The sequence below is a fragment of the Macaca nemestrina genome, chromosome 5 (genome assembly GCF_043159975.1).
Source record: "Macaca nemestrina isolate mMacNem1 chromosome 5, mMacNem.hap1, whole genome shotgun sequence".
Classification (NCBI taxonomy): domain Eukaryota; kingdom Metazoa; phylum Chordata; class Mammalia; order Primates; family Cercopithecidae; genus Macaca; species Macaca nemestrina.
This window is the reverse complement of record NC_092129.1, coordinates 97757451-97772166: the sequence shown is the minus strand read 5'-3', so window position 1 is coordinate 97772166 and position 14716 is coordinate 97757451.

Below are 14716 nucleotides of genomic sequence, written 5' to 3'. Positions count from 1 at the left end.
TTTTATTTTCTCTTGAGGCTTACCCTTTGATGCCTGGATTATTTAAAAGTGTGTTATTTTATGTGTTTGGAGATGTTCTTATTTTTTGTTATTGACTGAATAGTCAGATAGCATACTGTATATGACTTTAATTCACTTAAATGTTAATGTTTGTTTTATGATCCAAAATATGGTCTTTCTTGGTGAATATTCCATGTGCACTTAACAAGAATTGTGTATTCTGCCATCGTTGGTTGGAGTGCACTATGATGCCAATTAGATCATGTTGGTTCATGGTGTTGTTAAGTTCTTCTCTATCCTTGGTGATATCCTGTCTAGTGGTCTCTCAGTTACTGAAAGAGCAGTGTTGAAGTCTCTGACCATATGTATATTTTTCTTTCAATCATGTCGGCTTTTATCTCAGATATTTGAACCGGTTATTTGATGCATCACATTGTTACATCTTCTTGGTGAATTGACTCTCTTATCATTGTGTACTGTTCTTCTTTTCCCTGGCAATTTCCTTTGCACAAGTCTACATTGTCTGATATGAACACCCTCCATCTGTCTTTTATATATATTTTTCATACTTTTACATTTCAACAACTTATATCACAGTATTTGAAGTAAGTTTTTTGTAGACCACATACAATTGGTTCAGTTTTTTGTCTTTTTTGAGACAAAGTTTCACTCTTTCGCCCAGGGTGGAGTGAAGTAGTGCGATCTTAGCTTACAACCTCCGCCCCTGGGTTCAAGCAGTTCTCCTGCCTCAGCCTCCTGAGTAGCTGGAATTATAGGCGCCTGCCCCCATGTCCAGCTAACTTTTGTACTTTTAGTAGAGATGGGGTTTTGCCATGTTGGCCAGACTGGTCTCAAACTCCTGACCTCAGGTGATCCACCTGCCTTGGCCTCCCAAAGTGCTAGGATTACAAGCGTGAGCCACCGCGCCCACCCATTTGTTCAGTTTTTAATCCATTCTGCAAATCTCTGTCTTTTAATTGCTGTGCTTAGACATTACATTTAATGTAACTGCTGTTATTTCAGGATTTAAGTCTGCTACTTTATTATTTGTTTTCAGTTCGTTTCTCCCTCCCCACTTTTTTTCTTCCTTTGTTTGCCTTTTCCTGCTTTCCTTTGGGTTACCAGAACAATTTTTAGTATTCTATTTTAATTTATCTATAATGTTTTTGAGTGTATCTTTTTACATGGTTTTCAAGTGTTTGCTATAGTGATTACAACATATATACACACATAACACATTACATCCTACCAATATTAACAACTTACTACTTCAAGTGGAATGAATATTAAAACCTCCATGCAGGCTTCTTTACCACTCCCGTTAATGACTGAAGTGTCTCAAATTTTATTACATTTGTTGAGAATCACATCAGACTGTTGTAATTTTCTGCTTCCAATCATGAAAGTTATTTAAAACTCAAAAGAAGGATAGTGTATATATTTATCTAGATATTTGCTCTTTTCATTGCTTTTTCTTCATAACTGATGTTCCACAAGTTTCCATCTGTTATCATTTCCTTTCTGTTTGAAGAACTTCTTATAGCAATTCTTTTCAAGCAGGTTTGCTGACAACCAATTCTCTGTTTCCCTTCACTTGGGAATGTTTTGATTTCACTTTTGTTCCTGAAGAAGTTTGCTAGATATAGAATTCTGAGTTGATGGTTATTTTCTTTCAGCACTTGAAAAACATTCTGACTCTTCCTTCTGGCCTCCGTGGTTTCTGATGAGAAATTCACTGTCATTAAAATCGTTCTCTATGGGTGCTTTTAAGATACTTTCTTTTTGTTTAATTTTCAGAAATTTGTCTACCTATTGATTTCTTTAAATTTGCCCTGTCTTGGATTTGCTCCACTTCTTGAATCTGTAAGTCTATGTCTCTCACCAAATCTGGGAAGTTTCCTGTCATTATTTCATAAAATATTTGCTCAATTTTATTTATTCTCATCTCTTTCTAGGACTCTGATGATATGAATGCTAAATCTTCTGTCACTGTCCCCCCGGACCCTGCCCCCGAGTCCTTGAGAATCATTTTTTTAAAAATCTATTTTCTTTCTAAGTAGATTAGGAACTAATCTATTTCTGTTTGTTCTATTTTGTTTCTATTCTATTATCTAGAAATTATTCTATTCAGAATAAATCTAAACCTATTTAAAGATAAGTCAATAAAATAATTATCTAGACTTTTTCAAAGATAAGTCAATAGGAATTGCTCTATTGAGTTATCTCTGAGTTTAATAACATTTTCCTTTGTTATTTCTATTCTGCTATTGAACTCATCCTGTGAGTTTTAAAATTCTGGTTATTGGGTCAGGAGTGGGGGCTCATGCCTGTAACCCCAGCACTTTGGGAGGTCAAGGCAAGAGGATCCCTTGAGCCCAGGAGTTCAAGACCTGTCTGGGCAACAAAGCAAGACTTCATGTCTACAAAATGGTTTTTTAGTTAGCTGAGTGTGGTGGCACATATCTACATCCTAGCTACGCAGGAGGCCGAGGCAGGAGGATTGCTTGAGCCAGGAGTTTGATGCTGCAGTGAGCTATGATTGCACCCCTGCAATTCAGCCTGGATTACAGAGCAAGACTCTGCCTCTAGAAAAAAATTAAAATAGTTTGTTTATTATATTTTTTGGTCTAAAATTTCCATTTAGTTCTCCTTTATAGCTTCCAATTTTTGCTGAGAGTTTGCAATTTTCTATTTGTTTCAAGAATATTTATAATTGCTTGTTGGAGCACTTTTACGATGGCTACTTAAAAATCCTTTTAAGATCATCCTAACATCAGTGTTATCTCAATGTTGGTATTTGTTATTTGAGTTGCTATGTTTCTGGTTCTTAGTTTGAAGAAATATTTTGGATTACCTCTTAAACACTTTATGTATTACATCATGAGACGTAATAGATACCTGTTTAATATCTTTCAGTAATCAGTCAACCTTTTTAGGTTCAGAACACACATCATGGCCTACTTTTGTGGGTTTGTGGTTTAAATGTCAATTTTGTTTTCAAAGGCTTTATGGTGCTATTCTCCTCTGCCCCACTTGCACACTACCCAGAGGTCAATCTGAAACCTATTGCTGTGTTAATTCTAACCAATTTCACTCACAGTCCACTTGAGGGTCTTCCCACAACTTTATTCATGGATTTTAAAAATCTCTTTCTTCAGAGAAGTTTACAGAATCTTCTCTGTAATCTTCCCTGTAATCTTCCCCCCTACCAATCCCTTTTGTTTGGCTTCCTCTTCTCTGTAATGCCGACCTTAGGAAAGGGCTGGGATGTTTCCTCTTTGCTGACATTCATTTGGTACAAGTGGGGATGGTGGGCAGGGTCTCACCTCCCCATGACAGGTGGAGAGGGGATGGTGTGCTGCCTCCTTAATGCAGAGAAGGATGGTCCATGGGGCTCTGATCACAGCCTCCACAGCCACAGCACCCAATGGGGAGGCAGATGGTTGCAGATATTTTTCTTATCTTTACCTAGCAGAGGGTGGGCAGAGTCAGAAGAGTTCTGTTATATAGGACCACCCTTTTCCTGGTCCTTTAGCTAGAGAAGGTAGGCTTTCCTTGGGGCTCTTTTTTCAATTGTCCGAGCCAGTTGGCATTTCCAGGTTTGGGGGCTCTGTAGTGCCCAGAATAGGATATATGGGAGGAAAACACCCCTCCTTCCCATCCCAACATGAAACACATCTTGGGTTATTCTCAAATTACAAAGTCTTTAGCCATCCATCTTCTTTTCTCCAACTTTCAGAGTTCTCTAGTAGTTAGTGCTTTATGTATTTTGTCCAGGTTTTTCAGGTACAATTAGCAGGAGGAATTGGTAGAATGCACTTACTCCATTTTTCCTGGAATCAGAGGCCCCAGAGTTCATAGTTTCAACACAAAGTGCTGTGCCAAGGCATTAAGGTAAATTTAACTTTGTAGACAGAAGCTCCCTGAAGTAAGCCTTGACCCATGGACTCTGGGCTAGAGTAGCCTCCTTGTCACACAGGATATATCTGGTGTCTGTGGATTATGTCTTGGTGATATGATTGCATCTATTCTTACCTCTCTACCAAACACAGAAGAGGATCAGTAGGTTTTGTTTTGGTTTTTTTGAGATGGAGTCTCGCGCTGTTGCGCAGGCTGGAGTGCAGTGGCACGATCTCGGTTCACTGCAAGCTCTGCCTGCCGTGTTCACACCATTCTCCTGCCTCAGCCTCCCGAGTAGCTAGGACCACAGGCACCCGCCACCACACCTGGCTAATTTTTTTTGTATTTTTAGTAGAGACAGGGTTTCACCGTGTTAGCCAGAATGGTCTCAATCTCCTGACCTCATGATCCACCCACCTCGGCCTCCCAAAGTGGGTTTTGTTTTTGTTCTTATTTATTTACATCACATAAGAGAAAAGTTAATTCTCATTGCGAGACAACATTAGGGTGCAGCCTAGCATTTGTCGAGATTTGGGGGGTAATACAATTAGCTAGACAAAGCAATAACCAATCCACAGAGCCTTCAATGTGTTCAGAAGGGTACATGAGAGAGGTGACAATAAATGAGGCATTTGCTACTTCCCATTTAACAAACAGTGATACTGGGAAGGGGCTGAGAGGCAACTTGAGGCATTCTTCTTGATTAGGGAGCAGTGGCTCTTGTTCACATTTGCCACGTCCAGACCTTCTCCAGAGAGAGGACGTGAGCAGCAGCGTCACAAATTGAACACACTTGCCAACTCCTGCTGAGCAAGGCCAGCTTGGCTTTGAATGTGAATACAAATTGGCTCCAGCAACTTGCTACAAGCAGTAAGCAAAACCAAACAAGCAAAAGCAGAAAACATAAGAGGAGGAAACCAGCCCTTTGTCACTGCAGATTCGTAAGGGAGGGTGAAAATGGTGTGAACAACTGCAGTCTGTCACTGGGGAATCTGATCGCCCCAAAACCAACCCTGTGGGGTAGCGTGGTAAAGACACCCAACCTTTAGGAGCCTCAGGCACATCACCTGCAAAACAGTGCTGACGATGCCACCGCCTCTGAAAAGCACAAGTAGCCGTTCCTAAGCAGCTGTGGGAAACTCTGCCTGGGAAAATGTGAGGCAGAAGCTGAGCGTCCTCAGCTTGCCATCCTGAGGAAAGCTGCTTTCTTTTCTCTCTACTGGCGTTAGCCAGTGAATTCGCATTTCTGCTGTTTATACGTCTTAAAAGCCAACATTTTCCTAGTGTTTTTGGTGGGAAAACGATCATCCCACAATTGGCATGGTGAGATTATTTCTTAGGTAAGGCATTTCCTTTGAGACTGAACTGCCATTTGTACAGTGTCGCTATTTAAGACGACACATTGCCTGGCTGCTCAGGGAACAGAACATGAGAAAACCGACGAGCTTTTTCAGGAGTGTGAAAGCCAGCCTCAGCTCCCGGTGAGAGATAGAGCTAGATCTGGGTGAGCACCAGGCAGAGAACGCCCACCAGCTTCACTTGTTCATTGGGCTCTACGTTTGTATGGTCTGGGGGACCGTGTCACCTTTCTGCCTACTCCCAAAGAGGGCTTCCTGCCCTGGTCACTGACAGCAAAACTTGCTTAGGGTAGAAGGGCAGAAAATGACTGATGCTTGAGCCAAATCCAAATAGAATGCAAAATCTGTGCAAAGAAACATAGGCATTTTTCTCTTTCAGTCACTGAGGAGGTGTTCATGCTCTCACGCGCATTCCTGATGCCTCCTCCCATCCCCTCTTCATTCTCATGGCCTCTTCATGGCCTGATCCCCTGAGGAAGACTAGGCGCGGTTTTAAAGGACAGCACCAGCACCCTCATCAGTGAAAGAAGTGCAGCTGCGTGCATAAGTGCTACATGCACCTGTGTGGTGTTTGGTGATCACATCCCTGAAGGTGAAGGCATTAACTCAGGACCCTGGAGAATTTTATTCAAAATCAACCCCCAAGTTCAGTAGAAATCACTGTGGTTCTTGCTGTCCATGTTCCCAGTGGCACCCCCCGTGAAATCAGATTCCCTCTTAAAGTAAAAGAGCAGCTGAGGTTGTCCCGCAGTAATGATTGACCCACCTCAAAGGGAAGCTGCCCCGACCCTAGATCCCTTCTCAGGATGCTGGCTCATAGCCATCAGTAGTCTCCTCCTCGGCGCCACTCTACAGCACGGTGCTTCCTGTCATCCACACACCTGCTGCATAGCAATGCCATCACTTATGCGGAAGCCGGGTTTCTTCCTCTCAACCATGTGCCCACAAAAGGTTCCTAAAAAGAGTTATTGAATGGGTGGGTGGGTGGGTGACTACATGGAGGAGGTACAAGGGAGTAGAAGTAGGCTGCTCCAAGGCCTCTTGAAGCCCTTGTCTACTGAGTGGACTGCGCGGCGGTGGGGAACCCGTCAGCCTTGCTGTCCTTGGTGTCCGGTAGGACAGCCCAGCTCCTTCCTGGCTCTGGCCCTGACTGACAAATGCAGAAGTAAAGAGCAGGACTTGGAGCACTCTCGCCGGCACTGACATCTGTGTCTCTTCCTTGACTGATGCAAGCACACGGTCTCTCCCAAGAAAGGTCCACAGGAACAGGAAGCCCTCGCCAAGCACCAAGACCTGGAGCTCTTCAGTTTCTAGGCCAAGATCAACCAGCTGCCAAGGTCCTATTCTTATTTAAAAAGTGATTCCTCAGGATAGGAAAAAAAAATGCGTTTGCTGGAACAGTAGTATCTCTCCTGATCCCAACAGGAACGGGAACACCAGTGTCAAACAGTGTGCCAGGCAGAGGAGCCCCTGCCCTTCCCGGCTGCCCGTCCAAAAGCACCAGTCTCTCTGGCGTCCGGGACCTACTTCCAGGCCCGAAGCTTGGGGTCCGTGGTTCTGGAGGCACTAGCAGCAAGAGCCCCCAAGGAGCGGCGCGGGGAAGGGCTGGACCTCAAGGCTCTAGGAAGCGCCCCCTACCCTCCTAGCTCACCAAGGATTCTGCAGAGGGGGACCAGCTCCTCCCCCAGACTCCTTCCAGGGAACGCTCCATCACTGTCACATGCCCCCGGCTCTGCGCTGGCAGGTGAGGTGGGCGTGTGTCCCCCTGAGGACTAAACCACGGAGTCTAGCAGGGCTCTCTTCGGGGGATCCCACAAGTCTGTTTCCTCTTCCTTCCCTCTTCTTCTCATCTGTCCCCAACTTTACGCTTTGACTTTGCTCTGGTCCTAAACCCTTCCCGCTTTACACCAGGCCTGCTGGATCGTGGGGGACGGGAAAATCTTCCCTATGATTCTGCTGCTGCCCGCCCCCTCCATCCTTTCAAGCACCTCCCGGGAGCCTGCTGAGCCCCTGCATCCTCCTCTGTTAAGTGAAGCGCTGCGGCCAGATGCTGTCTAAGCTTCCTAACAGTCCAGGCATTTTCTTTAGAGGGTGGTGAGTTATTTTCTTCCTCAATGTCCAGAACAGAGTCCTTCTCCCCGCCCTTCTAAGCAGCTCAGCCTCTACCTGCACTGTCCAGTACCACAGTAGCCTCAGCCACATGTGGCTCTGTACCTTTAAATGGGAAGTCATTAAAATGACATAGAACTTAAAATTCAGTATTCCAGTTGCACTAGCCACTTCTCGGCTGCTGCCATAGCTGCCTGTAGCTAGTAGTGGCTGCGATATGCAACCGCGTAGAAAAACGCTGCTGCCATTGCAGAAAGCCCTCCCGGACCATCCTGCCGCCGCAGGGCCTGAGTCCCAAGGCCGCCTAATGCCCTGACATGTGGAGAGGGAGACACAGTCCCCACGATCCTGACCTGCACCCGCATGCCCATGGCATCCTCTCTCTAAGGTCCCTAAGCATGAGCTCCACATCGAACTTTTCAGCAGCCACCCTCCCTACAGTCACCCCTGTCCCTGTCACAGGACTTCTCACCCAATGGCCTCTTCCCCGGCTTGCTCTGTGCACCAGGAACTCCAGGACTGGGCCAGGGCAGGGGCACACCAGAACACAGTGCTGCCAGCTGGGAGCCGGCTAGTTCTCCCTCCAGGATACCAACGTGGAACAAGATATATGCCCTCAGGGTTCTTCCAGCCAATGAGGGCTGGGACCAGGGGCTGCCCCCACTTCCCAACCCACCCACTGGTTGGCTCCATTAGGGGGCCTCTGACCTCCATTTCACTCTTCCCAGGGGGCCACGGCCCCAGCAGTCCTCAGGTGGCACCCGAGATCCTGTGTGCACAATGCAAGGACACAAGAAGCACATACTGTCCCGGACCTTGAGGAGCTGAGCATCAAAGGCCAAGAAGACCAGTTTACACAGCAGTCACTGTGAGGGACAGGTCTGCCTGCAGCAGCATCTTTCCACCTGGTCTCCTTCGCAGCTTTCTGTTCTTGCAAAGTCCAGGAGGGGCCCAGCTGTCCGCAAATGTCAGCACCTCCCAAGTCAACGTGGCAGTACTGGCCCCTTGCTTCCATTTCCAATTCTCCCCTTGCTGGGTCTATGGGCTGCAGGCCCTTCCCACCTGCTGCTTCTCCTGCCTGTGCAGTCTCACCTGCTCCTTCTCACCTGGGGGCATCTCTGCTTTGCTTGTCCTGAAAGGCTGCATTTTCCACCTTTCCACCTTTCACTCTCTTTTCACTTTATTCATTTATGCTGTTTTCTGTTTGCTGTTGCCAAATCTATTCTCCACGTTGCTCTGGGAGGCTGACCTCCACAGACTGCATTACAGCCTTCCTTTGCCCTCTGGTGTCCAGCTGGGCTCAGCCAGTGGGAGACACTGCAGGAGATGGGTGGGTGAGAGGAGAGAGGGTGGGGTTTATGACCCCTCCTCCTTACTCCCTCATGGTCTGAGGGGTTCTGCTGATTCCGGTGGGCCCTCATTTTCCCCTTGGCCAGGTTCCCAGTCACACTGTGCCTTCCGCATTGTCCCTTCAGGCCTAGGGGCAGGAATGGCTCCTCCTGTTGATTTCCAGGTACTTTACCATTCCTCTTTGGTTCTCTTAACCCTGCCCCTGCCCCTGTAAATACTCCTTCAAACTTTCTGTCCTCAACTTTTGTAAATGCACTGTGTGTTTCTGGCCAGGAGCCAGAAAGATGTGGCACCTCATATCCTACTGGTCTGTAAGCATTTGGGAAACGACCCAAACATAGTGGCGTGACACAGTGGCAGCCAGGCACTGCTGCTGTTTCTCATGGTCCTGGCTGTTGACTCAGCCCAACTGGGTGGCTCCGGCTCACCGTTGCTCAAGATGCTGCAGTCAGACAGGGGCTCTGGCTGGAGCCAGCCCACAGGCTCCCTCGCATCTCTGGCTGTCTGTTGGCATCTCAACTGGGGCATCTTCCTGTGGCCGTGGCTTCCTCGCAGCATGGCAGCTGGGTTCCGAGGGCAAGGTCCTGGGAAGGAGCCACGTGGAAGCTGTGTTGTCTTCACAAGCTGGTCTTTAAAAAGCCACACAGTATTATTTCTGTTGCCCTGTACTCGTCGGAAGCTCGTCACCAAATCAAAGCCGTCCATTGGCTTTGTCGAGAAGAGAATTAGACTCCACCACTTAATGAGAACAGTGTTAAGGAATTTGTGAACATATTTTACAACTAGCAGAGATGGAAAATGTTTGACACCTTCTCTGATCACCATCCTGATCCGTGTCACCCACACACGCCCTCTTGGGTCCCCCAGGCAGAATACATCATCTCTTATTTAAAGTAAATGCTTTATTAACTTGTTTACACTTGGTTCAACTTTGGTACTGAGGAAGAAAAAGTGACCTCAGAACCCCTGAAGTATCTGGGCCACTGGTTGTGGGTTTGAGAGGAATGGGGCTTGGGGACCACACCCCACTCAAGAGCTAGATTTTCCTTACAACTTGGTTCTCAAAATGTGCTGAGCTTCCCTTAAAAACAAATTCTCTCACCTCTTTTCTCTTCTCCGCATCTCCTCTCCTGTGCCAACCTGGTTCATAACAGCATAATAGGAAAAAGTTCAGACTCCTGGAGGGCAGGAAGACCCAGGGTGGGGACTTCCTCTCTTACAGACGCCTGTCTCCTTGTCCCAAACCCACTGGGTAGCAGGTCCTGTCTGTTGACTTCACCCCCTAAATGTATCGCAAATGCCGCAACTTCTCCATCCCCCTGCCATTGCCAAAGTTGTGCCTCTCCCACCGTCTCCTCTGGGTCACTGTCAGCCCTCCTCCTTCCCAGAGGTTACTCTAGCCGCCATTGGAAGGCACTTCAGACCGCATCACAGCTCTTCACTCTCGTGATTGGGAACCTGAGTACCAGAGAGGTGAAGGCACTTGTCCCAAATTCCACAGCCAACTGAAAGCACAGGCAGGCCAGAACTCAGGTTTTCTGGTGACGAGAGATGGGCACCTTCCTCACTACTTGAGGGTAAATTTTTGGTTGTTCTTGGAAAGCATACTCCCCCCAGAGGCCCGGGACAGTCTCTCAGCCTCTTCATCCTAGGCCCTAGGTATGGTCTCTGTTGCTGGGTTTTGCAAAGAAATTGTTGTGGGAGAAATAAACAGCGACTTTTATTATTTTCTTTATTCTAATTTACCATTTAAATAGGCATTTCCAGATTTCTGGGCGTCATCATCTCATAAAGGAACTATTCTTGCTCTTAAGGAACTTCCATTCTAAAATTATACAAGCCACAGACAGAGGAGATAGACACAGAGAGACACTATGCTTTTCTTTTTTTGGAAAGGGCTGGGGGAAGTGCAGAGAAGGGAGAGAAAATAGAAAAGGGTAGAGAAAGATCAGCACTGTTTGGTGGATGAAAATAACACAAGAGACAGCACAGAACTTGATGGGCTCTGTCCCCAAGGATAAGAAGGGATTTCAAAGCTGCACAACTATTTATTTATTTTTGCATATGGAATCAGCCATTTTATGCGACTGATAAAATCAAGGACAATTAGACCAAATTGAGCTTTAATTTCGGATTGAAAGTGTGATTCTTCCACTGAGAACTCCCTCCCACCACATCTGAAATTACTAACTGCCAAAGGCACCCGGAGCCATCAGCCTGAATGGTGTGAGCTTATTGCTTGTCAAAAATGTAGACACTGAGAGGATCTATGCGCTCCTGCAGCGGCATTAGAAAGTCTAGATGAGATGCAGATTAAGGACTCATCTCAGGAAGCATTATTTAAAGCGTTTACTTGTTTACACTTGGTTCAACTTTGGTACTGAGGAAGAAAAAGTGACCTCAGAACTTCTGAAGTATCTGGGCCACTGGTTGTGGGTTTGAGAGGAATGGGGCTTGGGGGCCACACCCACTCAAGAGCTAGATTTTTCCTTACAACTTCGTTCTCCAAATGTGCTGGGCTTCCCTTAAAAACAAATTCTCTCACCTCTTTTCTCTTCTCTGCATCTCCTCTCCTTTGCCAACCTGGTTCATAACAGCATAATAGGAAAATTAAAAGTCAGACTCCTGGAGGGCAGGAAGACCTAGGGTGGGGGACTTCCTCTCACTCGACCATCTTGGGGTGACCCGGAAAAGTGAGTTCTCCCCTCCAAGCCTCGGGATCCACCTCTGCCAAGTGCCAGCAAAGACAGCATCTGCCTCCCAGGATTGCTGACGGGGTGGACGGGGTGATGTGGGTAGAGCGCATAGCACATGCCTGGCACAAAGTCAGGGTTCAAAAACCGTTTGCTGGCTGGGTGCAGTGATTCATGCCAGTAATCCCAGCACTTTGGGAGACTTAAGCAGGAGGATCACTTGAGCTTAGGAGTTCGAAACCAGCCTTGCCAACATGGCAAAACCCCGTCTCTACTGAAAGTATAAAAATTAGCCAGGTGTAATGGCACGCGTCTATAGTCCCAGCTACTCGGGAGGGTGAGGTGGGAGGATCACTTGAGCCTGGGGAGGTGGAGGTTGCAGTAAGCCCAGATTGCACTGCACTCCGCTCTGTAAAAACAAAACAAAACAAAACAAAAAAAACACAACAACAACAACAAAAAACTGTTTGCCATCGTTGTGATGTTTATTACCACCATCATAGGACTCATACTGCCTCCAGGCCCCCTTCTCACGGAGCCTCTAACTGATGCTGAGTTTTCCCTTTCCTCTCTCTGCTGGATTCCTGTTGGGATGCTGGGCTGGGTTGGGTGTTCTTACTACCCAAGAGGTATGAGACCCTACAGTGTGTGATTGCTTGGTCGCTTTGGCCAGGAGGCGAGAAGAACAAAGCTTTTCTGAACCACAGCAGGGCTGGGTCCAGCTAAGGTCTGGGAGAAGGCAGGACAGAGCGCATCTCTGGACTTTATCCCTCAGGAAGCAAAATCTGAGCTACTGGGTCAGGAGATGCTGGATCAGGGAGATGTAAGCCTTGTGCTTCGTGGAAGGATTATTGAGTGCCTTTGGCTCAGGGAGCCCACATGGATCATTCAGTGAGGGACTGCACAGCACTGGGAATGCATGGCCGGGACTTGGAGGTTGGTATCTGGGCTGGAACAAACATGAAAATTCCCAATATCCCAGGCCTTTCTCTCTATCCTTTTTGAGACTTGTCTGACCCTCCCTCCTTCCCTCATTAGCCCTGGATTTTTTCTCTCTTCTGTAGGGGAGGGAAGAAGCAGAGGCTGAGTGTGGTGTCGGTAAGGACAGGGCCCTTGCTGGTGAATGGGGGCTGGAAGGATGGAAGGAGGGAAGACAAAAAGAAGGAACTTCAGCTACTTTCCAGAGTGATCACACTCATTTGTGCAGTCTGTATTGGGCACAGTTCCTCTTCTAAGGGTTTTGTGAGGGAGAGAGAAGGACAACAGATAATGCAGTAGATAAGCGCTGGGCTTGCTGGGAGCCCACAGGCACGCCACCCGAGGGGTCGGGAAAGGCTTTCCAGAGAAGGAAGGGTCTGGGCTATGACACAGAGGGTAAGTGAGCAGAAGCCAGGAGTCAGTCAGGTCATGGGGTGGTGGGAGGACAGTCCACAACTGCCATGGTGTGTGTGTGATATGGTTTGGCGGTGTCCCCATCCAAATCTCATCTTGAATTGTTGTTCTCGTACTCCCCATGTGTCCTGGGAGGAACCAGGTGGAGATAATTGAATCATGGAGGCGGTGTCCCCATACCATTCTCGTGATAGTGAATTCTCATGAGATTTGATGGTTTTATAAGGGACTTCTCCCCACTTCACTGTGTACATCTCCTTCCTGCTGCCATGTGAAGAAGGACGTGACGTGTTTGCTTCCCCTTCTGTCATGATTGTAAGTTTCTTGTGGTCTCCCCAGCCCTGTGGAACTGTAAGTCAATTAAGTCTCTTTCCTTTATAAATTACCGAGTCTTGAGCAGTTCTTTATGGCAGTGTGAGAACGGACGAATACTCTGTGTGTGTGTGTGTGTGTGTGTGTGTGTGTGTGTGTGTAGGGATGTTGCAAGTGTGAGGAGGGGACATTAAGAAGTAGAGACGTGGTTGAGCACAGTGTCTCATGCCTGTAATCACTTTGGAGGGCTGAGGTGGAAGAATTGCTTGAGCCCAGGAGGTAAAGTCTGCAGTGAGCCATGATTGCACCACTGCATTCCAGCTTGGGTGGCAGAGTGAGACCCTGGTTTAAAAAAGAGAAGTGGACAGGTTGGCAGGGCCCATATTTGAGAGGCCCTGAAGGATGTGCATCTCCTCAGGTAGGCTGTGGGAAGTGCCACAGTAGGACTGTAACTTAGATCAGCCAACACTGCCCTTGTCCTGGCAACATGTGCTTGGGAGATGTGTAGTCTTGGATGGTCACACATCCAGCTGGTTCATTTCTGCTTTGGTGAGTTAGTAGACTCGAGGCAGCATTATTTGTTCATGACTTTGCTTAGCAATTAAAGCCAAACAAACATGTCTTCAGAGGCTGTATTTTTTAAATTAAATAGCACGTGTACATTGGTTTAAGAAGTCAAACATGACCAGAAGGTATGTAATAGAAGACTGCCGTTCTTGCCCTGTCTATCTGCCTCCTAATTCTTCCTCAAAGACAACATCTTCTGGTATTCACCTTTATGTTTGTGGAACAGTGTACTTAGGATGCTTTTTCTTTTTTTCAGTTTTAGATTTATTGTGGAAAACCATGCCGTCTCTGTATTTTCGAAACATTTTCGTCACCAATTCCAGCTACATCAGTGGTTAGTTGAGTGTTTGCAGCACAGCTGCGCCCCCGCACATACTAGAACAGTGTTTTCTTCTTGTTCACTTTTTGTTTTTCTAGGAGTTTGTAATTGTCAGTTTGTTTGATTTTTCCATGTAACTATCACTGATTCATTCCCAACCTCTCCAACTGAGCTCCAAATCTCCTTCTACACCTTTGAGCACTGCAGGCTTCTGCTGTCAGCCTGGAAGCCCTTTGCCTTCAAAGGCCCTTTAGGGGAAAATTTGGGAAACCTGCTTCCTCAGGTAGAAGGAGCTATACAAAACTTAAAACAAAACTAGAATAATCTTAGACTTTCCTTCTAATTACTCTGGAAACTACTCTTAACCACATGCATGCATTGGTTTTCTGAGGCTACAAAATCAAATCCTCTTGGTTTTAAATCCACTAAAGCCTCTCTTTTGCCAGTCTGATTTATACAATGGTGTACAAGAAATGCAGCTGTTATTACTTCCAGGTGCACACACAGTAATTTAACTAAATGCTATCAAAGCCTTTCCAAGTAAAAAGGCCTCCTGGGCTTATTTTAATGAATAGATAAAGCTAATTTGTAATTAGTACATTTAGTTGTTAATATGCAAATGAGGCCTGCTGTTATCTGTAATTAGCACCAAATTCTTGATTGCTAAGGATGTTGCTAAAGTGCTTGGGAAAGCCTGTAATTCTCACTCAAGTCTC